Source organism: Canis lupus, chromosome 34 (genome assembly GCF_011100685.1).
Source record: "Canis lupus familiaris isolate Mischka breed German Shepherd chromosome 34, alternate assembly UU_Cfam_GSD_1.0, whole genome shotgun sequence".
Taxonomy (NCBI): Eukaryota; Metazoa; Chordata; class Mammalia; order Carnivora; family Canidae; genus Canis; species Canis lupus.
In genome coordinates this window covers 21,014,759-21,040,909 of record NC_049255.1, presented here as the reverse complement: position 1 = coordinate 21,040,909, position 26,151 = coordinate 21,014,759, and the positions used below count along the sequence as shown (strand labels likewise).

The 26,151-nt window shown below is 40.1% G+C and overlaps 1 protein-coding gene and 1 long non-coding RNA gene across 10 annotated transcripts in view; one reads left to right on the top strand and one right to left on the bottom strand.

Moving 5' to 3' along the window:
* The window catches only part of LOC478670 (LIM domain containing preferred translocation partner in lipoma), a 603,162-nt gene that overhangs the window by 302,699 nt on the left and 274,312 nt on the right, over nucleotides 1–26,151 (bottom strand). The window lies entirely within an intron of this gene.
* LOC102156479 lies at nucleotides 11,480–15,697 on the top strand. The gene is made up of 3 exons (XR_005383899.1): nucleotides 11,480–11,548; nucleotides 13,540–13,650; nucleotides 15,141–15,697. It is a non-coding gene; the product is annotated as an uncharacterized LOC102156479 (long non-coding RNA).

Genomic DNA, 26,151 nt, shown 5'->3' with positions numbered 1-26,151 from the left:
CTACCACTCCGCAGCTCTGTTTAAGGTTAAGAGCTTCAAAAAGTTGTTTGTTAGTTTTTAAGAAATACATTTCCCACAGCTTTGTAATAGGTAATTCAGAATTCTGGCCACAACTAATTAGATGAGAGACTGAACCCAAACCGGCAACAGAAGATGTGTTGGAGGAAGAATTCCTTCCCAATTTGTACTGGAGAAGAACCAGCTCTAATAATGGGCCTCATTGTTTCACACATTTGAGGGCATGGCATAGCTTGCTGGTAGCAGAAGTAGAATGGAGAGCAAACAAGAGATACACAGAGCTGCTTAGCTCTGAGGCAGGAGAGGACATTACGGAGTGAAGATCATGGTGTCCTGTCCAAAAGAAGTCTATAGAGCATCGCTGACAGAAGCAGCAATGGAAACAGAAAGAAAAACTGAGAAGCTAGGCCATAGGAGTGGAGACCCACTGGATAAGGAAACACTGGGGGTTTACACTTGAGGGATGACAAAAACAGCTAGTGGTGTGTCCTCAGTGATATTCTGGGTTTCCGTGCAGCTTGGTGGTCTGGCTGCTGACATGGTAAAGTCAACCAAGGTAACACTGAACGCAACTTGGCTTCCAGCAACCTGAAAGAACCTAACTACAACAGACCTGAGGAACTATTTCTTTATTTTAAAAGAAGTTAGACAAACATGATTCTGACCATATTGGCATATCATGGTTTAAAATATAATGAAGCCTTTGAACACAATGAAAAGGAAAAAGGAAGGAAGGGGACAGAGACAGTTTACTTTGCATGTCTGCTTGCAATCTTGTAACACCATACGAACTGTTCAGATTAGCTCTTTTCTCTTCCATGGCACATTTTCAGGTTTTAGCTCCTTTTAATTACCTCCAGTCCAAAGCAGCTAGGAAAGGTGGCAAGAGGTAGGAAGCTTGGGAGTAGAATGAACTCTCTGGACCTTTAGATCATGTAAACAGTACCAAAGGTTGAATCATATATTTTTCAAGCCTGATTATGCAAAACTCTTGTTTCTTAACAAAGAATAAGCTAAAGGTCTTTTTAGTGCATTGTACCCTTCTCATTTTTGATTAAAGTCGACATTTTTATTGTACTAAATACCTTATTCTAGCTGAGTGAAGAATGTGGCTGTTTTAAGTAAACAAAACTGTCAGAAGAATACCTTACTCTTTCTCCGTAGTGAGCACCTGTATCCAAACCACAGAGCCATGGAAAATAACCTCCCCAATATTTACTCTCCTGGCCACAAGTAACTGTTTAGAGAAGTATCTGGATTGGTCTGAACAGCACATCCCCAAGTAACGAAGTAGAAGCTCAGCTCGATAACGTTAGCTAATATGAAGACTCTAACATTTGGGGCTGATGGTTGAAACTTACTTTTAATAAATCTCAAAATAACAAGAAGATATAAGGCACCTGGGCAGCTCAGTCAATTAAGCATCTGCCTTCGGCTCAGGTCATGCTCTTAGGGTCCTGGGATCAAGCTCCTCCTTGGGCTCCCCACTCAGCCAGGGAGTCTGCTTCTCCCTATTCCTCCAGTTCAAGCTCACGTGCTTGCACGCTCTGTCTCGCTCATATAAATAAATAAATCTTTTAAAAGTCAAAAAAAGAAAAAAAAAAAACCTGACCAAAGAAGTAGTTCCAGTTCTGGATGCCTAATTCTAGATTCACACAAACACAAAGATATACATGTAAGAAAGCTCATCTTAATATTTATAATAAAGAAATGCCAACCCTTAATGCCCAACAGTAGAAGAAACAAGTGATGGTATACTCATGCTATGGGTAGAGGACAGGTATTAAAAATGATATGGCAAGTCTCTGTTTATGGCACGAAAAGATCTGGAAGCAAAGGGTAAATTGGAGATAATATAACATTTGTGTTTAAAATAAATATTACCTATATAGTCATGCTCATAGGCATGTGTCTTTATGTACTGTTAAAAGATTGTAAAGATGCACGACAAACCAACAATACTGATTATGGAAAAGAATGGAGTTGGAGGAGAGTAGAGCAGAAATTAACAGAGTGGGAAGTGAAGGAATGCTTTTAAATTCTATTCTACATACTTCTGATTGCTGGAATATGTTGTGATGATAATTTATTCACATATTCCATACATATAGTGTTTCCATAAAGTTAAGAAACACAACTGACCCTATGTCCTCCAATGTACTGCACACACATGTGACTGGTGGGCCAGCACTGATCAATGGAGGGAATCACTGGATTCAAAATCAAAAGGACCAAGAATGAGACCCAGTTAGGATTTGGGGCAACTCACTCAAAATTATGTGTAATACCAGGATGATAGTGTCTGGCCAGGCAAACTCACAGACTCAATGTGAAGGTAGAGTAAGAAGAATACATATCCACTACAAGCTATGAAGCACTCTATTAATCTCAACTACAACCACTATTATTATCTATATTATTTGACCTCTTAAATTTCCCTGGAGAGAAATAGATAAGTTTGGAATAATAGATAATTTAACTCCTCTATTTGAACCACGTCATTTTATCCTCTTTCCACTAAGGTCTGGAATTAAAACAAACATCAAATGAGGCCGTAGGATTTTATTTTATCTGTCACATACTGCTGTCATTAAACACACTTGAAATGAGTGGGTTTAGTTCAAATAAAACTGCTTCTTTCCCAAACTCAACAAACATGAAGCGAGGAGAAAAGGAAGCTTGCACTTGAATCGTGTTCAGAAGCACTGCACGTTACATTTCAAGGAGATCCATCTGGCAGGCTGACAGTAATAAGTTCTTTTAATTGTCAGGTCACTTAGATTATAGATCCAGGCTGTCAATTTTTCCACTGCAGTTTTTTCGTTACTGGTAGTTCCTTTAAACAAAATTCCTCTATTTACTGTACATGAGAAAAACTACCTTCTTTCCCCCTAGGAATGTAACTAGGCAGCCATTCAATGCAACAAGCTTTTACTAGTGAGCACCAACTATGGTGGGACGAGGCTTGCTGTTGGAAATTCAAGAAAGAATATATAAAAATCCCTGTCTTGCAAGAAGTCACAGCCAACAGGGGTGATAAACTCTTAAAATCCAAAATGATACTGATAATGGGATCGAAATTTCTAGTCCACCTGATGTACCCCATCTCTTTGAAGGAATTCCTTCTCAAATGTACAAATCTACTTAATCCTGGCAGTTTATCTGCTTGCCAAAGTAAGAAGAGCGATAGTCAGGAGATCCTAGAAAGGGGTAATGTATGTGTATGTCCGTTCATGTGCAGTACACACTATGGAGGTCCTCTAAACTCAGCCCAAACTGTCCTTCCACACAATCTCCTGTCCACCTGCTCAGTGCCATGCACTGTGATACTCAGTGATGCTCCATTCTCAGCAGAATGTGTACTTTCAAACTGCCATATCATTACTCATACAGTTTCCTTTTCTGGATGTCTCCCTCCTCCAAACTTCATGCTTTCATTATATTGCACATAGTCGGTACTCAATAATTAGGAAGGAGATCAACAGGCTGGAGAATCTACCAAACACTGCAGTTGAACCTTAGAAATGATCTAGTTTGTTCCTTCATAAAAGATAAGCTAGATGTTCAGAGAAATGAAGTGATATCCCAAAGTCAAATAACTAGTGGAAGAAGTGGGTTGGGAATCCACTCTTCTGATTTGTCCAGTGGTCTATCTATAAGATGTTGTTCCCATACACCTTGAGGAGTGACAGGGACATGTACTGACAAGCTCAATGGATCAATGCATACAGATGGCATTCCATTAAAAAGAAGGGGAAAAAATCAAGAGTGCTCATTAAAACAAGTACACTTTCTTTTACAGTGACTGCCTGCCCATCATAATGAAAAAATGCGCACTACTAAGCTCTGAAGAAGCCAATGGCAATGGTGAATTTCTACACTGAGTAAAATATTCTTGTTGCTTAAGAAGGAATTTAAGGTTAGGGATATAAGAAAGGGAGGCAAATGCAGATCCTATAGGCTTAAGAAAATGCTTCCAAGTCTCATTTTATTCTCCTGCAAGAAAAGACAGATTTTCTTAGGAACTAAGGAGCACACAGACATCCTAACCCAGGCTGGAAGTCCCATTTACATTCAGAACAGAGGTCAGGGTATTAGATGGGGAAAAGGCCGCTGCATGAAATCTAGGCTACGTGAAACTTACTATAGGACTCCAGAGTACAGTATTTCTTTTCTTTTCTTTTTTTAAAGATTTATTTATTTATTTTTGAGAGAGAGTGAGAGAGAGAGAGAGTGGACAGGGAGGGGCAGAGAGAGAATCTCAAGCAGATTCCCTGCTGTGCAAGAAGCCCAATGCAGGCATCGAACTCACAACCCTGAGATCATGACCTGAGCCAAAATCAAGAGTTGGATGCTTAACCAATGCATGACCCAGGTGTTCCCAGAGCACATCATTTCAAATTTCAGCCTATTTTCTCATCTCTCACAATGTACATAAGAATCCCCATCTTCAGGACTTATTGAGAGATTTCAACACTAATGAATAAATGAAAAAAAACTCTGTAAATATTAAGGTATTAAGTGAAAGCACTAAATTGTCATTATCAAGAAGGAACATTAGCTTTCCAAGGGCCTCTAGATCTGCCAGGCTCAGAAATGTTTACTATTTCAGGGTAACAGTGGGAATACATAAATTTTGAGTCATAGAAAAGGAAGAAAACAGAAATGGATACCCTCAATACTTGAGCATCTAATAAACTAAGGGTTAAGTGAATGAATGTGAACACTCCATGCAGCTCTAAGAGAGACTTAAGGGATAGGACTCTCATTTCAATATAGAGAAGGAAATGAATTGGCATTGATCAATAAGTAGGTAATTTTGAGAGTTAAGACTGGAATCCAGGTCTTTGGGATCCCACACTCCATTCGTATGAGACTATGAAACAAGAGAAGCCTAAGAAACACACAGGGAAATGGAGGGCAGAGATTACTGGGTAGTGATTTGAGGCCTCATTAAACTAGAAGGAATCCTCCAGGATGACTGTAGGCTATTTTCCTCTCCTTCTCAGAACAGTGTTAGACCCTCAGGGGGGTAGCATAACACAGAGAAAAACCAGGGGAAAGACACCCCAGGCAACCCAAAAGAGGAGAAATAAAGCTGTATCTACTAGGAGCCAGTCCCCGAGTTGAAGACCATCTATGCATTCTCTCTCGTAATTCTAGCCATGTCATAATGTAAACAAAATTATTCCTCTCTTACTACCGATGGGAAAATGAGGATCTACAGAAGTTAAGCATCCCTCCAGCATTCACAAGCTGCTGAGTGGTAGATGGAGAATCCAGGTCCCAGTTAGCAGAGTGCAAGCATGAGCTCATTCTGCTTGGCTGCATAAATGCCCGCACCAGCCCCAGCCCGGTAGATGGTAAGGGTCTCAGATACTGGACACGGGAGGTCAGTAGAGCTGCTGTGTGCACAACTGGCATTCAGAGGAGAAAGTGGTTTGAGGAACAGTGTTACATTCACATTTTCTGAAGTGAGTTTATGTGAGGTAAGTGTTTTTATTTTTTCTGATGCAAAATTGGGGGATTCTGGGTACCTTTCTCAACGTACAAATATTTCTCTTTGTGGTACTGGCATGGCAAAAGAATAATAAAATATGCATAAGTATAAATATAACTGGTGTGGGTGAAGAGTCAGAATGGCTCAAACAAAGAAGCTAATAAGCAGCTTTGTTTTCTAGTTCCGAGTGAAATAGTTGATTCTGTGAATACTGAAAGACAAGAATGAAAACAACGCATTCTCATTGGTTTTCCCTACTAGACACAGCTCTACATACTTCAGCTCCAGCCTTCATATAACTGAAGCTCTTATTATACCATCATCCTTAACTCATAAAAATCAAATTGTATTACTCCGTTTTCATAATGTTCTAAGTCTTTTCTCGCTTGGTGCATATTTCACATATCATTTTACACTCTAATGAGATCCTGAATAGGTTACATTACATATACATCTGATAGAATATTTAGGACTCAATTTTCACCATCATTGAACAGCTTTATGCAATTCATATATTCAAAAGTGTGTGAATAATCAGGTACTTGTGATCATGATGGTGGGCCAATTAAGAGCTGAAGGTTGGGCCATATGTCATCGGAAGGAATTACTTCTCAATCCCAGCCTAGAATTCCAGGCTGGAAGAAGCACTGGCAATTATACCACTTCAGCTTCCGCATGTGACATCTGGGGAGACTAAGGCCCAGGCAGAAACAGGGACATGTTGAAGGACACAGCGCCAGATAGAGGCAGAGCGTATACTAGAATCCAGATATTTTGCTTCCGAATCTCTGTAATACCTTCTTTGTCTTCTATTTGAGACAAAGTCAAGATCTTTGTTTTATCAATAACTCCTCTTTTCCCCCTGAATTCAGAATAGAACAAAGGCACTGCTACTCTGAGAAAAGCAGTTATATACATGTCTCTCAGTAGACAGAAAGTTAATCAAATGTAATCAGTGTGACCCATTGTACTTTAGATCATTATATTCATTTTTGACATTTAGAGAACCTATGGTTTTATTTTGCTTTTATTTAGAACAGCAAGTGGGAGGTAAAAATGTCAAAATAACTATGACCTAGCAGTTCTGGTAACTCTATTCACTGCCTTGTTTTAAGGATTGAGGGTCTTATTTTTTTCCCCCAATTGCCTTCATTTGTTCAGCAAACATTCACTGAGGGCCTAACCCATACTAAGTCAGAATGTACTAGATACAATGGAAAACCAGAAATGGAAGCACACATAAACACTCTCCCCACTATTTATGTTTCCTGTCTTATATCTCTTATCAGAGGAAGAGAAGGTACACAGCTGACCTTCGTGGTACCAGAGTGCAGAACATGACAAGTGCCAGAAGAAATGCATACATCAAGTCAGATGGGGAGGGAGACAAGTCCCAAGGATGAGAATGGCAGGTAGATAGTGATGAGGCATTATGGGTAGCTACAGACTAAGAGCTAGAAATTAGAGAGACCACTGGAGATGTGTGCAGTAGAAGGGATTATGAACTCAGTAAACTGTAGCACCATCAGGTATAAAAATTAGGTATGAAAATACAGATTTTCATCCTGATACTCCTAGTATCTAATAGTTTTTCCCAAATTACAGAGTCCATTTAAGACAAAGGCTTGTGTTTCTAAGGAAGAACAAAAGAACTAAGAAGGAGGCAAGGAACTTACTGGCTAGGACTGGAGAACATATTTTGTCTGTCTGTCTATGTAGAAGTAAACAAGCACGTGTACACACACACTTGGCTTGCTTTCTTCTCAAGAATACTGATGGGGGTGGGTGCCGGGGTGGCTCAGTGGTTAAGCATCTGGCTCTTGATTTTGGCTCAGGTAATGATCTCAGGGTCCTGATATTCAAGACCTGTGATGGGCTCCTCGCTCAGTGGGAGTCTGCTTGAGATTCTTTCTCTCCCTCTCCTTCTGCACCTTCCCCCACACACTCTCTCAAATAAATCTTTAAAAAAAAATTGATGGGAAAAAAAAAATTGATGGGGATGGAGGGGTGCACTTGTTATGATGAGCACTGAGTGTTGTATGGAATTGTTGATTCCCTAATTATATACCTGAGACTAGTATTACACTGTATATTAACTAATTGGGATTTGCATAAAGACTTGAAAAAATATATCGATAGGGCACCTGGGTGACTCAGTCACTTAAGCATTCACCTCTTAGTTTTGGCTCAGGTTGTAATTTCAGGATCATTAGATAGAACCCCCCATCAAGTTTCTCTCTCCCTTTCCTTCTACCCCTCCCACCACCTAGCATGCTCTCTCTAATAAACAGATATATCTTTTTTTAAAAAAAGAATATTGATAATATCCATTCTTTACTGGCCTGTGAGATCTTGCACAAGTCCATTCGCTTTTCTGCCCTTGTTTGACAATTTCTGACCTAAAGTACTAAAACTGGGCTATTCTCATGGCCCTTGTTTTTCTGCTAATTGCATGATTACAAGCAGAGAAGAGGATACCAGAATACCACGAGCACAATTCTACACACTTGAACAAATTATGGCATTAGCAACAATAAGTTGAGACTTCCTCAATCTCTGGCCTCCCTCAGGTTCTTCTTGACTTACCCTTACTCAGGTGGTCATGTTAGCCAAGCTCCTGTGATAGGGGCACAGGCTACACAGTGCTCTAAGGAAGGGCTGGTTAATGGGAAGTATGGTCACAGCCTTTTCAGTAGAAACTTCCTACTCCTCACATTGCAAACTGAGAAGATGAACATATTACCCCTGCCACGTAGACTAGAGCTATGTGAAAAAGCCAAAAAACACATGTTAACATTTTCTGAACTGGGAAAGGAAGGTACTGGAACTGGAGCAGATATTTGTTCATGGTATCTCACTATGTCAAGAGACAGAGCTCTTAAAATACACCACCCATTGCTGTAGTTGTTGCTTACCATACTCTGCCTCACCCAGAGTTGATTTAGATTTAAAACCCTGCTTCAAGAATCCAACAAACACATATTCAGATTTGTAAAGAGTTATCTTTACTCCTATATTTCAAAGAACAGAACGGAAACAGCTATCAACCACCCCCTCCCTTTTCACCCCCCCCCCCCAATTCACAAACATACTTCTAAAATAAAGATATCATTATTTGAATCTCTGGAGCTATGAATGGGGAAAATTCAAAATAAAGGCCTTATTTTAAGTTTTAGGTACTAGACAGAGAAAGAATGTGTGGTTGTCATGTAAGTGTCCATCACATAATAAAACTGCCAACCCCAAAAGTCAGCTGTCCTGAATAGTACACCTCAAGGAGCCTTACAGGGGTGAGAAAAGCACAAGGCTTACTTGGGAAATAATCTATAGAGGAAGGGAAAGATAGATCAAAAAGATACTGAAAAATTATTTTAAGAAATCAAAATTCATTTGTAAGAAATTCCAGCAATTAAGATGCTATTCCAGTATTACTGCATTGAGTATTGGAACTTCTGTGCAGTTGACACTCTGATCAGTCACCAGGACCTTCAGATACTATTTTAAGTCTGAAGTGCCAAATCTGCCAAACTCTGCATTAAGTTTTGAGGTATGGGCAGCATATGGCTTCTCAGGGAGCTCACAATTTAGAGGAGAGAACTAGTAGATTACAATGTGGTCAATTCATGTAATGATGAGAAAATGCCCCAAAGTAAAACAAATAGAGGACATAAAATAGGCTAATATCCAATTCAGGTGCAACTCTAGAGAGATATGTGATTTTGAGGATAAAAAAGAAAATATAAGGCAGGTTCATTTACATTAATTTTACTGATTGTTTTATTCTTGATCATTAGAGCTACAATTTATTGGTCATTTGCGATGTTGCAGATACCATGCTAAGCATTTATCTCATCCAATCCTCCCAACACCATGAGGTCATTTCCTTTCTTAAAAAAAGAAGCATAGGGGTGCCTGGGTGGCTCGGTCACTGGAACATCTGACTCTTGATTTGGGCTCAGGTCGTGATCTCAGAGTTCTGAGACTGAGCCCCAAATCAGGCTCCCCACTTAGTGGAGAGTCTAAGATTCTTTCCCTCTGCCCCTCCCTCTGCTCACACATGTTCTCTCTCTCAAGATAAATAAATCTTAAATTAAAAAAAAAAAACCATAGAGGAAGGCCAAATAAGCTGTGTAAGCTTAAAGGATTAGAAATATGGAATTGGCATTGTGACTCCAGAGCCCTGGCAGCTAAACATTATTTAGCGTGGGTTCCCCCTGGACAAAGGAAAAGCAAAGCAAGTGTGAGCCAAAAGCTCACAAGAGTGCTGAGACCTGTTTATGTTAAGACAACCTTCACCAAAGATCTAAATCCAGTGGTCCACGCTTCAATCCTCCTGGCATCTGATCCTACTGTGCAGAGAACTTGATCACTCATTCAGTTTTGAAGCACATTTTTTTACTCTGTTTCTGGAGAGCACTGTTCCTTGATTCTCCCTCTACGTTTATGTCTCCTTGCTCATGACTTACCTTAATGGTTTCTCTGTGTCTCCCTGAGACATCAAAATACTGGCTCAGGGCTTAATCCATCACCTTAGGTGATGTCACGCAGTATAAAAGTTTTAAGTTCATATCTACGGACTCTTAAATCTACAGCAAGTCAAGACTTTGCCCTTGAGCCCCAGACTCAAATACACAACCATCTACTCAACCATTATTTGCAAGTCTAACAGCTCAAATGTAACATACCCGAAACCAAATTTCTGATTTGGAATGGAAAAACTCAAAACCAAAACCAATTCTCTTGCTGTCTTCCTAGCATCTCACTTAACTGCATGTCCATTGTTCATAGCTCAGGCTAAAAACCTAGCAGTCATTGACTCTTCTTGTGCTCTTGTATTTTATATGACATCTGGCCACAAAACTTGTTGATGCTACCATCAAAATACATCCAGACCCCCACTACTGCTTAGCAACTGCTCCATACCAACCAACCAAATATCATTTCTAGTTTGCATAGTCACTGGAGCCTACATTCTACTCTCACAAAGCCAGAGTGTTTTTAAGTTGGACCACATGACTCCAAATGCTCCCATCTCACTGGGAGGAAGAGTCAAGTGCTTACAGTAGCCTATAAGCTCCTATGTGATGAGCAAGGGTCTGATACGTCCCTGACCCCATCTTTGCTTACTCTCTTGAAGACCACTCAGCTCCAGCTACCCTTGGCCACTTTTTCTGAAACAGGCCAGCTGCCTGCCATGCTCCTCTCTCCCAGAGCTTCCACACTGGCGCTCTCCATTGTTTGGATCATACATCCCTCTGTCCCAGATACCTGTGTGGCTCACTCTCTTGCCTACTTGAGATTTCTGCTTAAATATCACCCTCTCATCAGGCCTTCTCTGACTCCCTTATATAAAATGACAAGGATTACTGCACTCTTACTGAAGTACTCCTCCAGCCCGGTTATCTTACCTTTCCTCTACAACACTTAGCTCCATCAGACTTAACATTACTTCTTTATCTGCTTATTATTTCTCTCCCCAGTCTCCCCAGAGTGATATGAGTTGTTTAAGGAAATACATTTTCTTTTATTCAAACCTACACCTTCACCTTCTAGGGAGCTTGCCATTCATGGGTGTTCATAAAATATTTGTCATAATACAATAATCCTCCCTTTATTCACAGGGGATACATTCCAAGGCCCCCAGTGGATGCCTGAAACTATGTATAATACTGAGCAGAATATACACCATGTCTTTTTTTTCTATTTATACAAAACTATGATAAAGTTTAATTTATAAATTATACACAGTAAGAGATAGGCAATGATAGCAAATAATAAAGTAGAACAACTGTAACATTAGACTATAATAAAAGTTATGTGAATGCAGTCTTTCTCTTTCTCTCCCAAAATACTGTATTGGACTGTACTCACCCTTCTTCTTGTGATGATGTGAGAGGATAAAATGCCTATGTGATGATATGAAATGAGGTGAGTGACATAGGCATTGTGATGTAACATTGATGTAACACTACTGACCTAACAGTAGGCCAGAAGGAGGATCATCTACTTCTGGACCAATGTTGACCACAGGTAACTGAAATTGCGGGAAGCACAACCATGGATAAGAGGGGCACTGCTGTACTCTGGTCACTCCTACTGGAGTTCTAGAAGTAAGATTCAACTTGAAGAATCCATAAGAATAGCGTGAAATGTAATGCAGCAGTGTAAGCACTTCTAAAAGTGGCTTGTTGATTTAGAATCAAAGTAAAATATTATACATCACCATAGATTTGGACTGTGAGTCACAGACTGTCAAACGTGGGAGGCAGCTGTGCCGGACTAGGACGTAACCGGGAATCAGGTGATGCTAACTCTAGTCCTGGCAGTGCTGCTGACCTACTGCATGACCTCGGACAAGAGGCCTCAACCCTACGGGGTGTTCCTCATCATCCAAATACAGAATGATTCACCTCCACTCTCTAACATTCACTGGTATAAAGTCAACTACCACTCATTCACAAGATACTCCTTCTGAGTTTACACAGAGGAGATTAATTCACTGCTGTCAACTCTACTTACAAGTTAGGAAAGAAGTCACATTTGAAATCGTGTGCCTCTTCTGTAAAATTATGCCACATCATTAACATCTAAAGTGGGAGATAGAAGGTTTTTCCTCACTGCGTACCACAGCGGGTGTTAGACAGGATCAGCTACAACACAGAAGTAACAACAATTAAGGATGCTAAACTCTTCCAGAACCACATGTGCGTACACACATACACACACACAAGACTCTTGCACATGCACACACATGAAATTCCTACACAAACATGCAAACACACACGAACTTCACACTGAGAAAATAATTTGCACTTTTCCTTCAAATGGACTCATTTCCCATCTTGATAGGCAGTCTCACACATGCATGAAATGTGTTTCCTCCTAAGTAGTAGAGATGACCTTTAAAAATACACCCTATCTTTATTCACCAGCCCGCAATCCCATGAAGATCAAAGCCAGTGTGCTATTCTGCATTAACATTTCTGTGATCAGATATAATGCGAGCACCTTGATGCTGTGTCAAGATATCTTCTCATAAGTGACTCATTTGGTAGAAGCTCGGGCACTAAACACTGCTCTGACAATCATCTCCTTTGAGGCTGACTCCACGTTGGTGGTGTTACAAGCCAATGTCCTGTTTAGCTGCTTCCCTCTGCAACACAACAATGTAATTGGAACTGACTGAACAATAAATCTCAATTTCCCTGTTCTATCAGGAGAATCTTTCAATTTACTAGGCTTCCTCTATTCACCAGCTCCTCCTGTGCATTACGAATCATTCTTGAACAAGCACAAGCACACACATCAACTGCCCACTCGTACATTCAGGGTACAGAGAGTCAGTGCCAATTCTTTCATTAGACATCCTAGATCTGCTCCTTGGGGACCCCAGAGAAAACTGGGTGTTACACCAGGGTTGAGTATATGAAGAGGCTATCCCCCTCCTCACTCAGGCTCTGTCAAGCTCCAGAAAGCAGATGCAATGTGCCGCTCTTCCAAGGAACAGGCATCTTTTTTTTTCCTCCTAAATACCTCTTGCTGCAATCGAATTCAAGATTCCAAAACCTGAAACACCTTTGCCCAATGAAAACCTTCCCGAACTTTTTACCCAAATCATAGACCATGAATGGCATTCCCTCAGGCTCCAGAAAAACCAAGTAGGGAGATAATGTAGAAAAGAACATGGCAAAAAGGGAGAGAATATTAATGATATGCAGATGGCACTGAATTGTGTCCCAGTATATTGAGTCAAAAGATAGATTTAATTTTCCCATAGAAAGAAATGGAAAGGGTTCTGGGGTACCACAGAGCTGCTCACTTGAGTAGTTCATTACAGATGAAATATCTCTGTGCTGAAAAGACCTGAACAGTTCCCTATTGCCATTGGAATAACTTCAGAACTCTTTACATCAAGCACAAAAAAAACCACACTTCATGATCTGGCTATTTCATCTCTTCTCATTGACACCCTCAGTATCTGTGCACTAACAACATGTAATTACTTACATTCCTGTAAACAGGCTATGGAAGGCAGGACAACAATCCACCCACAGATGTCCACAGTCTAACTCCCAGAGCCTATAAATATGGCACTTCACTTTGGCAAAAGGGACTTCACAGATGTGATTAAGGTAAAGATTTTTGAAATGCAGAGGTTATTCTGGATTATCTAGGTGGGCCTAGCCTGATCACATGACTTCTTGAAAGCAGAGAACCTTTTCCAGCTGTGGTCAGAGGGATGCAATGGTCCTGGCTTTGGAAGGGTTGGGAATTTCCTTTGGAGAAGAACAGGCCAGAAGCCAGGGAATGTGGGCCTCTGGAAGCTTGAAAAGCCAGGGAAACGGTCCCCTAGCACATCCAGATAAGAATACAGTTCTGCTAACCCCTTTAGGTGAAGAGACATGTACTGGACTTCTAAACTACAGAACTTTAAGATAATAAAGAAATGTGTTGTTGTAAGTCACCAAATTTGTGGTATTGTTATAGGAATAATAGAAAACTAATACATCAGCCAAGCTCACTCCCACTCTCTGGTCTTTGCTCATGAGTTTCATGAGCTGATGATGGTCCTTAAGGCTTTCTCTACTTACTTCTCATGGAGTTTTCTAGACCATACAGATTTCAGAAGAGGCAACACAAGACTATTTTTCCAGCTCTAGTTCACACTGCGTTTCTCAGAGCGTGAGCTTACCCACTAATGGGTCCCTAGCATCTAGCAAATACTACTGTCCATCTACAACAGAAACCACTGCAGTTATAGGTACTGAATAAGTAATCCCCATGGGAGGCTAAGATGTAATAATTCAAAGATTTATGAAACATCAGAGATCAGAGTCACAACTTGGAGGTTAAAAAGTAAAAACCCTCATTTGACAGATGGAGAAACTGAAGCAGCAAGTAGGGGAAGGCTTCACAGACACCATACACTTCTCCTTCAGATAACCAGTTAATATTCAAACTATTTACACAAGCTCCTCCACCTGATGTGTAAGGACCTCCAAGATGGTATCACATCTTTCTAATCTGAGCTTTTACCACTCCTCTCTGTGCCTACTCTACTCCCCAAACAAAGCTAAATTGTTTGCACAGGATTCCCTGAAATTGCTTACATCTCTGCTCCTGGAGCATCATTCCCAGTGACATTATTAAATGCCCATAGTTGATCAGTAAATAAAGGTCAGTGCAGGTGGGACATTTTTAGGAGAGAATAATCTCTTTAGCAGAAAGTAACTTCAACAGCCATCACCATCCCTCCAACCACCAACACACACAAGGTATATATTTTCCATTCTCCTCTTGTGGATACTTTTCTAGATTCTCTCTTAGTGCATATATTATAATTTCTTTACTAAAGGTAAGCTCCTAAAGGGAAGGTTTATTTTTTACAGCCTGGTAACTAACATAGAATCTGTTCCATATATATCTATTAGTTTGATGAGGAGCCAAAATATTTTAAAATATTTGGAAATACTAGGTGCTTTATAAGCAACTAGGTTTATTATTAAATTTAATAATGGAATATGAACTCTCTATAAGAGTTCATAGTTTGGACACTACTTCTCTATGTAGAAATTTATGCGATTCTTACTGAAAAATCCTATGACCCAGTTTCTTTCTCCAGATACAGCAAGCTCCCTGAGGCTCATAAGGAGACATTTTGCCAAAAGATACATGGATACCAGCTAATGTTTGGAAATGTAACAAAGCATTTTCACTGATATCTCATCTAATACACAACATCACGAAATTAGGCAGCACAGCTACCATTGCCTCTATTCTAGAAGTAAGGGATATTAGTTCATTACAATTTTTCTCACCATGATCTATGTGTCCTGCCACTCCTAACCAACAGCCTTTCCAGTCAACTTGCCAGTAATCTGAAGCCTGTAAGTGCAATGGACCAGCTAACTTGTGTTTTTCAAAGATTTCAACTGCCAAAAATAAATGAGTGCTTAGGATAGGGCTGGCACAAAGATTTGTTTTGTTTGCTTTATTTTTTCAAAAACTGTCACTTTGCTGGCTGCTGCTTTATTTCTTATTCTGCTCTATGTTGAACTACACTTTTAAAATTTTGGACAAATCACTATAACACAGGAGTCTTGTTCAATTTGAGAAGTTATGGAGACAGTCAAATGTAAGAGGGAGGGTTCTCCCAAGATCTCAATAAAATAAGATTGCCTTTGAAGTATCTCAGTCACATTCACTTCTCTTACCGTCAAAGCACCTTCTCAAAATACTCCATAATCTGAGGCCTACACAAAGTTCAGGAAACCCTCATGACCAGTGTACAAATTGATGGTGTAAATAGTGACAGAGATCACAAACACTACTTTCAAAAAAGTAGACATTAACACATTAACATTTAGCATGAAGATTTGAACGCTCACCAATCGTGAACCTCCACATGTCCATCAACTTCCAAAGCAGGAATGACAAACTAGAAAAAAAAAGAACTTGACTGGTAATAATAAGTCCTATTTTCTAAAGTCCCTATCTTCTAAATATTACCTCTCAAAGGTAACTCAGCTGTGCATCTCCGTGTTCTTGCTTCTAGCATGGATGATACATGCGTGGTAGTGCTATGGGAATGACAACGCCAGGAAGGCCTAAGATACTGGCCCTTGCAGCAAGTGGAAGTGCACACATGAACAAAGAGCTACATCTTGGCTCTGAATGTCCTTGCAATGAGGTAATACTGAAGCCAGTCCAGATGTTTGCTAGAATAAACAAGAGGCCAGAGATGCCATCTGAGATGGCTTCCCTCCCTGAGCCAATGAGTAAGTGAATGTGACAAGAGGAGAAGATGGTCTAAGAGGTAAAGAACAAGAGTAGCCATATCGCAAATGCAGACAATTTTGCGTATTTTCAAAGAGGTTTATTTGGCATCATCTCAACAGAACTTAATCATACTTCTATGAGGTTATAAATTGCATTGTTTCCCCCATTTATGGACCTGCCCCAAGTCACCAGGAAGTGACAGAAAAAGTGAGAAGGACCTACATGCTCTGATTTCTAGTCTGGATTATTTCCATCTTAATAGGTCCCCTCCTTGTCTAGAGAAGTCACATGATAGAAATTGCATTGTACAAAGAACTGATCTAATTTTGAAGGTATTTTCTTTTACGGAGCCAAATCTTTTGTGGGTACTATTTCAGAATACTACTACAGAGTAGATAGGAGTGTGGGCATTGGAACCAGACAGACCCAGCTGTATTCACCACTTAGTTATGAGACATACAATTTTGGGAAACTTACCAAGTCCCCCTCAGCCTCAGTTTCCTCATCTGTTCAACAGGGATAGGGCTAATACCATCTCCTAAGTGTAAACATTACTTAAGATAACACATGCAAAACATTTAGCACAGATCCTGATAATTAGAACTTAGATCATACTAACTAGGACTATTACACCCTTAGACACTACACATCACACCTCTAAGTAGTGTTCAGAATGCTTGGGCAGCTGTGTGTGCATACATTATATGTGTACATGTGCACGTGTGTATGTGTAAGTATGTGGGGGCTGTATATGTGTGTATGTGCATGGCATAGGTGTGTATATGTGTAACTGTGTATATATACACATCTGCATAAGTGGAACGTCTATATCAGCCATGCTACTGTATAAGCCAGCGTGTGTACACTTGTGTGCATACAAGGGGTTGAAGAAAACCAGAAAAGGAAGAGAAGGCAAAAACAGAGACAACAGGGTCAGGGAGACGGCGAGAAGCTAGATTGCAAATAAAAATAAAGGTCTTGACAGATAATATCTCTAAAAACACATATCCTGACCAGCAGAAGGGCAATTAGATATCTCATACCACAATAATGACACATCTTCAGATTCAATTTCTAAATCTATTCTCCTATTGTAAGACCTTTTCTTCCCCGAAATTGCAAAACAGGGAACAAGAATAGATGTGTGAGCCCATGCAGGTTTCTTACCCACATTGAGAAAGGGTGTGAGGTAGTCATAAGAGTGTAAGCTGAATTTTTATTAAAAAAAAAAAAAAAAACCTATTCCCCTGTGTCTCTTATGAAAAAATAAGTAAAATCTTTTAAAAATGGGAGGGGCATCTGAGAGGCTCAGTGGTTGAGTGTCTACCTTCAGCTCAGGTCATGATCCTGGGGTCCTGGGATCAAGTCCTGCATCAGGCTCCCAGCAGGGCGGCTGCTTCTCCCTCTGCCTCTCTCTCTCTCTCTCTACATCTCTCATGAATAAATAAATAAAATCTTTTAAAAAACAAAAACAAAACCTATTCCTCATGAAGAAATGGGTGGTAGTGGAGATCCCTATGCTACTGAGCCTCAGGTAAGCTGGATTTATATTTATTGGGTTTATCAGGCTTTTCTACATCGCAGGTGCTGCACTCTAGAGATAATGAGATAAAGCACAATGCTACAGCTTTTAGTGGTAGAGCCAGAGCATTACTATAAAGCAGAATGTTCTGGCAATCAGGCTTGGAGCTACCAAAAACACATAAACTATATAAAATTATTATTTTTTTTAAAAAAATCACTGTTAACAGGTTTCTGAGCCATTGGGCAAGCCAACTCCTCTAATGCCTTTAGATAGCATCCATGGCATGAAAAAAAAAAGGTTTGAATAGGTAGAAGCAACACAGTGAGACTCCATCAATTTATATCTTTCTTGGATTTAAACTAATGATATGGAGCTTTAATATATATGGTAGATAATATATTCTGGTGCTGTAATCATTCCTTAATATGTCCCACCCCCCAATATAATCACTAATGAATACAACAAAAGAAAACAATGAAACATAGACTTCTCTTAAACTGTCCATCGATATCTGGCTGGCATGGGAAACTTCTGAATTGGAACATCTCATTATTATTTTCCTAAATTTAAGACCTCTAAACACATCAAGCATGTATATTCCAGGAATGATGGTGGCCGCTACTGTTAAGCAAAATATGCCCATGGGTTGCTTTTCCTGATATTCCTGGTGGGGGGGAAAGGGCTTTGTTTCTTCTCAACTAGGTCTAATCCCTAGAGTCAAGCAAATTAGTGATGATTTAGGTGAACCCAGGATGGAGGCCAAACTAGTGCTGGGGCATCTTAGGACCACTTAACCCCCATACCCCCTGCCTCCCAATGGAGGGCATTTTATGAGAAGGATGCATATAGCAACATGAGTGGGGAAGTCAGTCCCCTGGCCAGGCCTCAACACCCTCCTCTGTAAGACCGTGAGAAGCTAGATTGCAAAGACCGTGAGACTTGATACAGAAGACCTGCGAGGACCCATCCCATGTTGGAGAGTAGGACAAGGGCAAGTTGACATATGTCGCATTTTACAAAAAACTCTGCCAGTCAATAGCATCTATGCCTTTCCTGGTTTCTACTTTGCCCCTCTTCCTACTTTTTAGATCTGAATGAAAACTATCCTGATTCTTCTAGTACAAGACACAGTTGCTGACAACTTTTATACACATAGTCCTCCTCCTATCTGTCTTTTCCCTCCCTCCTCTTCACCCCAAAGATTTCCTCACTTATTATCCCCATATTTAAGGCAGAAAAATAAGGTAGGAAATCTAATAAAATGTTTAAGCACAATGAACCAAATCATGGATTAAAAGTAAGTATCTGAACTCCTTTATGGTGATAACTCATCCAACTCAACAGGTCATAGTCCCTCTATCCATGACATATAAAACTTCTAAAACACCTATAGACTAGGTCATGAAAGAATGTGTGAAACAGTAGGACTGATCCTCCTTTTGGGGTCTGAGGTGAAACAAACTATGTGTCTTCTTCAGGGAATCAAGACTTCATGGGATATTTTTTATTAGAACCTGAGGGGACCTGGGGTCCAAACCCTTAGTATTATGAATTGAAATGCTGGCGCGAAAGAAGGAAGTAGGTCGCCTGCTAAAAAGCACTTAAAGTTAGGAGCAGAATTAAGATGAGAATTCACATGTTCTGTCCACTGTACCATGCTGCCTTCATCCTCTTCTGATTCTTTCATTTTCTTCTTTATTCTCTTGTGAGCTTGGCTTTGAGCCATAGAAGCTTGTGGTTGGATGAGTGGGAGAATGGTGAGGCTGACCGCACATAGACAGTGACATCCTTATAATATCAATCCCAGCCTAGGCAATGAAATAGTCATTAGGTCTTTCCTGCGAGCTCCAAGGTACAACATGAAGAATTTTCACAGAATAGGACTGGTTTTCACAGTAGAGATAAGAGATGCCTCAGAGTGGCCTCCAGAGTGAGCAGAGTGGTACCCAGCAATGCTCCAGAGTCCAAGTGTGTATTTCAATAAAGAGCTGTTCCACATTAGCCATTCCACGTATCAAGTTTCCAGTTCAGATTTCATTTGAACACAGTTCTCAGCTACAGAGAACCACTGATGTACTAGAAAAATGTTGGGAATTGGAGATAGGAAAAACAAATTTAATCACTGGATTCTCTAGGATGTTTGTTTGTTTATGTTTTTTGGTAAAATTCACTCACCACATTTAGGGGCCTCAGTCCTATAATATAACAAATGTGTAACAACTAATTCACGTGTGCTAAGTAAAGCAAGAGACAGTGTGAGTGTTTTGTCTGTAGTGAAGCATTTCTGAATCATGAATGTCACCACATGACAACACTACCCAGGCCTGGCAGCTTATAAAGAAGTGATAGGAGAGGAAAGAAGGCTGACCACAAAGCCCTTACTGACTTATGGCTGGTTTGACTTTACGCTGATGGGACACAAGACTTTGCAGACCCCATCCTGACAGTTTTCAGATGAGATGCAAATACCATTGAGATATTTGCATTGAGGACAGATAGGTAGAGGAATCACAGAGAAATGCAATATTGTGTCTTTGTTGTTTGTTGACTGAGATTCTCGGTACTGAGTCATCAATGCATAAATAAGGCAGACAGGAAGACAGAAGTGGGAAATTTATTGCAAAAACATATCTACCTGCCTTCCTTTCCAGGTTTATCTCATGACACTTGCCCTATATACCCTCATCTCCAAACACACTGAACTATTTCTAATTCCTTAATATATCAACTTAAATGCCACTTCTAAAAAGCCTCCTTTGACCTCTCCAGAAGAGGACTGGAGCACCTTCGTCTATGAATTCATAGAGGCTTGTTCATTCATTCATCATTGTATTTATTATACGTCCTGTCGTCTGTTTGCTCTTCTGTTTCCTACATTAGAAGTCCCTTGTGAAGTGGGCAAGGATAAAACTGTTCTCCCTTGATTTAATTTTATTTTTTTAATATTTTATTTATTTATTCATGAGAGACAGAGAGAGAGGCAGCGACATAAGCAAAGGGAGAAACAGGCTCCCTGTGGGCAACCTGATGGAGGACTCGATCCCAGCATGCTGGGATCACAAGGAGCCAAAGGCAGATGCTCAACCACTGAGCCACCCAGGCATACTCCCCTTTGATTTTATTTATTATTTTTTAAAAGATTTTATTTATTTATTCATTCATGAGAGACACAGAGGGAGAAGCAGGCTCCATGCAGGGAGCCCCATGTGAGGCTCGATCCCAGGACTCCAGGATCACGCCCTGGGCTAAAGGCAGGCACTAAACCTCTGAGCCACCCAGGGATCCCCTCTCTTGATTTTAATCTGCAGTGCCCTACATTCAAAAGGAGCTTAACAATTGCTGGTTGAATGAAAGCATATGATTCAATAAATAAGTAAATTTTTAAAACGGATACATATTAGCACAAAACCTAATTGTGTTTTTCTCAATTTGTGGGTTGGACTCTGATTTAAAAATAAAAAATCCCTATATAGAAACCAGTAGGATGGGCAGCTCCAGTGGTGCAGCGGTTTAGCACTGCCTGAAGCCCAGGGTGTGATCCTGAAGTCCCAGGATCGAGTCCCACATTGGGCTCCCTGCATGGAGCCTGCTTCTCTCTCTGCCTATGTCTCTGCCTCTCTCTCTCTGTGTCTCAATAAATGAATACAATCTTAAAAAAAAAAAAAAAACAGTAGGATTTATTTATTAGGTAGATCATCCAGTAAGATGCCGAGCTAAACTCCTGTGAAGGCAGTGAAGGATACATGCTTCTCAACTCCTCCTTTAGTTTTCAAATACTGGCCGCTGGTCCCATTTTCTTTTTTTGATCTACCGCTTCTTACTCAGCTGTTCTCTCTGGATTTCCTTAGACTCTGATAAGTCTTTTTAAATCAAAGTCACAATCATGGCCCCTGTAAACTCTATGGAATCAGTGGCATGTTAAGTCGTGTCCTTTCTTGGGGCTTCCTGGCACTAGCCCCTGGAGTGCTTAAGGACAGGCTCAGACCCATCCTTTCCACAGGTATTACTACTACTACTGTGTATGATTCCTCCCTAATTGGTCTGCTGCTTTCTCTACTCACTCTTGCTGAAATAAACAGATGAGTATGCAGAAGGTGTGGGTAAGAAAAATGGTATGTACATGATTTGAGATACAGACACAGATTTAAAAAAAAAAAAACAGAAGCAATGTGGCAGACGGGTTAAATATAGGGGCTCCTTTAAATCAACTGGATTTAAATCTGAAGTCTTCCACTTAAGAGCTAGTTTGACCTTAGGCAACTTACTTAATTAACATCTATATTTGTGCTTTTATATATATGCTTTGGTTTTCTCATCTGTAAAAATGGGAATAATGACTAACTCACAATTCACTTAGGTAAAGACTATGAGAATTACACAGAACTTATATCTGGCCCTTAATAATTACTTAATAATAGGAACTAGTATAATGTAAACCATTCTCATATGCTATGATCAACTGTGGCATAACAGAGAACAATGCAATACAGTGGCAGATTATATTTGCCAAAGACGGCCACCACAGTGTCTCTTGCTCACATTTTCTTCTAGAACCTTGCCATGACCTCATCAAAAGATGGGGGTCTGTGTTCCCTGTCTTTGAACTTAGGCAAGCCTTTGTGAATACCTCAATCAACACTGTACTGTGCAAATGGCACTCAATGTGATTTCTAAAGCTAGTTTATAAAAATGCATGCGTTAAGGAGGGCACATAATGTGATGAGCACTGGGTGTTACACATACCTGATGAATTACTGAAAACTACATCTGAAACTAATGATGTATTATAGGTTTCCATGCATTTCTACCATCTTTTGGGGGTCATTTGCTCTTGTAACTTGGCTATCATGTTTATAAGGAAGCCCCACTGCCCACTGACCTGTGGAGAGACACACATGAGAGAAATCATGGTTCCACATGCACAGCTCCAGCCAACCTCCCAGTAACAGCCTGCTGGCCATTACTCATCTAATCTGAAAGTGAATTATCCACTCTCCAAGTCAAGCCACCTGAGCTCCAAGTCAAGCCATCCTCATAGAACACTACTAAAGCTGAAGATTCTTGAGTAAATTAACAGTACTATGTTTTGGGGGTAGTTCATCGCGTACCAATAGATGACTTACGCAGATTTGGAAATAGAAAAAATAATCTGCATTTTATAAAGATATGCATCTTTTGTGGCAAAAGGAAGTGCTTGCTTTGCCTCAAACTATACATCATTAATTTCAACAAAAACACGCTTTCTTCTGAAGGCTGATAAAGTTTATAAAGAATTTTCACAAACAAGAGCTAATGTGTTCATGAGACATAAATAAATATATATGACAAATGACAGCTTCATGTTAGACTGAGTAACCATATCTCAAGGAATTAACTTGATCAATGTCACATAGCTACTCAGAAGCAAATAAAAAGTTACAAAGATAAATCTTTCTACTCCCAGTCCAAAGTATTTCCATTTTAACAACCTGATAATCTGAAGAAAGGAATTTGAGGACTTTGGTCCAATTCTTGGCTCAGATACAATCTGGACTTCATCAAGGCCCCCTATTTAAGCTTTGGATTCCTAGAGAAAATGAAGTGATTTAGATCAAAAAATTTCCAATCCGGCTCTAATGCTGTCAGAGTGTGGAACTCCTCCTACATCTGTTAGAGCCTTTCATAGCCTCTTATTTCTCCTAGATTGTATTCTTCTCTGAATACCTCACCTGTTCTTTCCGCTCCTTCACTTCACACACCCACCAGATTCCATAAGTAGTACCCTGCTCTGCGGTAGGTAGACTTTCAAAGTAGCCACCAATGATTTCCACTTTGTAATACTCACAGCCCTGTACGATCCCCTCAGCTTAAGTGTGGTCTGATCCTAATCACTCCTAACAAAAACAATACAGCAAATGTGATGGGATGGCACATCCACCATTAGGTTACCAATGATTCTGACTTACATCTCATGAGCTGACTCTACCCATTGCCTTCGCAGCTTCCATGCTTCAATGTAATGAGCTGTCATACTAAAGAGGTCCATATGGTGAGGAGCTGACGGTAGTCTCCAGCCAACAGCCAGCTAAAGACTAAAGCCTTCAGTCCAACAACCCAGGTGAAACTGAACCCTGGTGACAACTCCCTGAGCTCAGAAACAGATCATTCCCCAGTCAAGCCCTCCAATGAGACCATAGAGTCTGGGACAATACCCTATTGCAGACTTGAGAGAGAACTGATCAGCTTTGCCCAGATTCCTGGTCTACAGAAAAATACATGAAAATGGATTTTTTAAGCTGTTAGGTTTTTAAACAATTCATTGCACAGCAACAGAGAACTAATACTTTTTACTATGTGTTCATAAGAGAGATCCTCTGGATATTACAGAAGGGAAAAGCTCACTAAAAACATGAAAACCTTTGCTACCACCACTCTGCCCCTAACAAACCCATCCCAGGGCACCAAAAAAAGGACATAGTCCTCTTCTATTTCCAACTGTATCAACAGAAATACAGCCCTAAGAAACACAGAGATGTCTACCTAGAGACCAGCCATATCCTGAAGGAAAGGTATGGGGGACCTTTAGTGTATCAAAACAAAAGCAAATGTCAGGTAGGCCTCAGCCATCAAAGGGAAAAAGGGAAAATATCTTACTAGAATAGACCCAAGTCAACATGCATATTCTATCAGAGTTTCTCAGGAAAATGAGGGACATCATTTAAAAACTGCCTTAACTCCAACATCATAGACACTGGGAGTGGAAAGACTGAGTAAGAACTAGCCTCATTTAAAATGGGGACCTGAGGCATAGAGAGAGGAACTGACTTATTTTACACAACGTGTTAATTGCAGAACTGGGAGGAGAATCCATTTTTCTTGGCGCAACTCAGTTTTCTTTCCAATGCAAATGCCAAAAAAAGATTAATTTCAAGCAAAATAGCAACTCTCTTATTTTATTCTTAATGAATGTGACTTGTAGTGTATCTTACCAGGATACCAGGATACTAGGAGAAAAATTCACATTCATAATGTGAATATGCATGTGACCGTATCTCACATGCATGTATGTATTTGGATACATAAATAGTTAAATGACAAGTTCTATCTGCTTATTTTAAAGGCAGATTAGGAGAGAAATCAACATAGGAAGGAAATGAAAGGATGCAAAAGGTGACAAGCTCATACTATACTACTTCCTCCAGAAAAGTTATAAAAGTCAGTATTTACCCTAGATGAGTGGGGGAAGGATGTGTCTATCATTAAATACATAATGTTTAACATGATATTGCATCTGATAGCCAGGATGAGGTTGAAAAATATTTGCATAGCACTTCATAATTTACAAAGCACTTTAATGCACAGTGTGCCATTCACCATTCACAAAACCCTTTGGTAAGCATATTCATATCATAGATGAGGAACATGAAGTTCAGAGATTAAAACAACTGAATTCATGCTTCCCAGCATAGCAGAGCTGGAACTGGAATTCCAGTTTTCTAAATCTTGTGCTGAGTCCACAAGAACTACAGATGCAAATAATTCTCAATGAATGACAACAAAAATCTGCCAGGGTCTGTCAATTTACTATGGAACCAGAGAACACCTCCCTAAGCTAGGGTTTCCTCCTCCAGAAAATGAAGACATTAGACGAGTGTCTGTTGTTGACAAGAGCAGAGCCTTTAGGGCAGACAGCTGTGGAGATGAAAGAAAGGAGGAAGAAGGTGCTGCTTACAAAACATTTGGTTGACAAGCAGTTTTGCAGGTTCTCAGAGCATGATCCTAACATCAGCACCATTTGGACACTTGTTGGAAATACAAACTCTTGATACCCACTGGAGAAATTCAGGGGGTGGAGTCCAGCAATCTGCTTTACAAACCCTCTAGGGCATTCTGAAGAACAGTAACTTGCCCATGGTTTTACACGCTTTAGTCTCTGTGCAGTTAAGAGATATAATGAGAATAAATTACACCAAGAGTCCAATGATAGGCTTATTAAATTGTGACAAGTTCATAAGTCATGATTTTTGTTTTTAAAGTGAACCTTGCTCAATTACAAGAGGGATTATGGTGTAATGTGCAGAAACAGATGTTGATGATTCATGCATACGTCAGAGGAAAGGACAACACTAGTTACTGCTCTAGCTTTGGCTTTTGAGTTTGTGCATTAGAAGCCATGGAAAGAAATGCAAGGACTGGACAAAGGCTCAGGGACAGCGATATGCTGCCTTTCAAATTCTCTTAAACTCTAGGAGGTAGGTTCCAAATCACCTTGAACACCACAAATTTGGGTTCAAATTATCCTACAAAAAAACCAAGAACTTGGTGTTTCAATTTGCAGAAACTTCCCTAG